The sequence below is a fragment of the Stegastes partitus genome, unplaced genomic scaffold, assembly GCF_000690725.1.
Source record: "Stegastes partitus isolate 25-593 unplaced genomic scaffold, Stegastes_partitus-1.0.2 Scaffold439, whole genome shotgun sequence".
Taxonomy (NCBI): Eukaryota; Metazoa; Chordata; class Actinopteri; family Pomacentridae; genus Stegastes; species Stegastes partitus.
In genome coordinates, this window is record NW_007578170.1 from 364,773 (window position 1) to 366,223 (window position 1,451).

Below are 1,451 nucleotides of genomic sequence, written 5' to 3' on the forward strand. Positions count from 1 at the left end.
TTTCCTTTAATACTTTTACAAACCTTAATGACTATTTAGAAATCACTTTGGCATTAATTTAGACAATCTCTGAGTCATTTTGGACATTTTCTTGGTCATTTTGGGAAAAAAATTACGTAATTTTAAATGTTTTCTTGTTATTTTACACATTTCTTAATAACTTTGGAAGCTCTGAGTCATTTGGGGCTTACTTTAGTTCATCTGGAACAGTTTGCACAACTGTTAAATTATTTTAAATTAAATTATTTTTTGACCAGCATTTTGTTTTGTTTAGTTTTTTCAATAGGAATTTTGGACTTTTTTGTTATTTTGGACCATTTCTTTGTGCTTTTATTCACTTTATTTGTAGTTTTTTTTTGTTTGTTTGTTTGTTTTTTTAACATAAAATGCCTGAACAACACTCATCCTGATTCACTACGTTTCCCTCTGATGCTTCTTTCCTTTCCAGCACTAAGATCTAAATGAAAATGCAGCAGAGTTTACATCTGCTGTGTTTAAAGTCAGTAAACACACTTAATTTAAGTTGCTGCTGCAAACTCAGCAGGCACCAAGGTCAGGCTGAAGCGCTGCCTTTACTCACTTATTCACTGATCTCTGGCTCTGATTGATCCGGCTGCTCGTCCACACGCTGCAGCTACTGTTCACATTATGTGGTGAATATTGATCCTAGTTTAGCTTTTATCTCGTGTAGTAATGCAGTCTTTACTATTGCAGCATCATTTACTTATAAAATCAACCAAATCTGATAATATTCCCCCCAGAACATCTGGTTCTGTATCTGCAGTACCTTTATCTACTGACCAGAGTTCTGCCTTCAGACTGTGAATGTTCCAGAGTTCCAGGTCCTTGAAGTCCACAGAGGAGGGTCCAGATTTATCACTTTAATGGACTTTTCCCATCATCTTCTCATAACTTCTAAACTCTGACAAGCTTTGAGCCATTTTGGACATTTTTTTGTTGGCAATTTTGGAGTAATTTTGGACATTTTATGAATAATTCTGGACAAATCCGAAGTCGTTTGACATTCATTTGTCATTTTAGACTAAACATGAGTCATTCTGGACATTTTCTTGTCATTTTTTGGTCATTATGAACAATTTTTGAGTAATTTTGAATAAAATTGTAAATTATTTTGAATACTTTCTTGTCATTTTAAAGATTTTTGTAATCGTTTTGGACCAGCTTCATGAGACTTAGTATTTTGAACAGTTGGTGAGGTATATTTAGGACATTTTTGTTATTTGGAGCCATTTTAATTTGCACTTGGAGTAATTTTAGCCAATTTCTGAATCCTTCTGGACGAGCTTTGACTAATTACAGACAAATTCTAGCATTTTGTCACTTTCGGTGATTCATCTTCTAACCACGACTCCTTCTGTGTCGAAATAATCTTCTAATGGACCGTTTGAGATTCTGTTCACTGAGGGAATTAAAACACTGAGAATTCCTGC

The 1,451-nt window shown here is 34.0% G+C and overlaps 1 protein-coding gene across 1 annotated transcript in view; it reads right to left on the minus strand.

The window, feature by feature from the left end:
* Positions 1–1,451, minus strand: part of nbas (NBAS subunit of NRZ tethering complex) — a 232,923-nt gene that overhangs the window by 202,772 nt on the left and 28,700 nt on the right. The gene's annotated exons all lie outside the window — the stretch shown is intronic.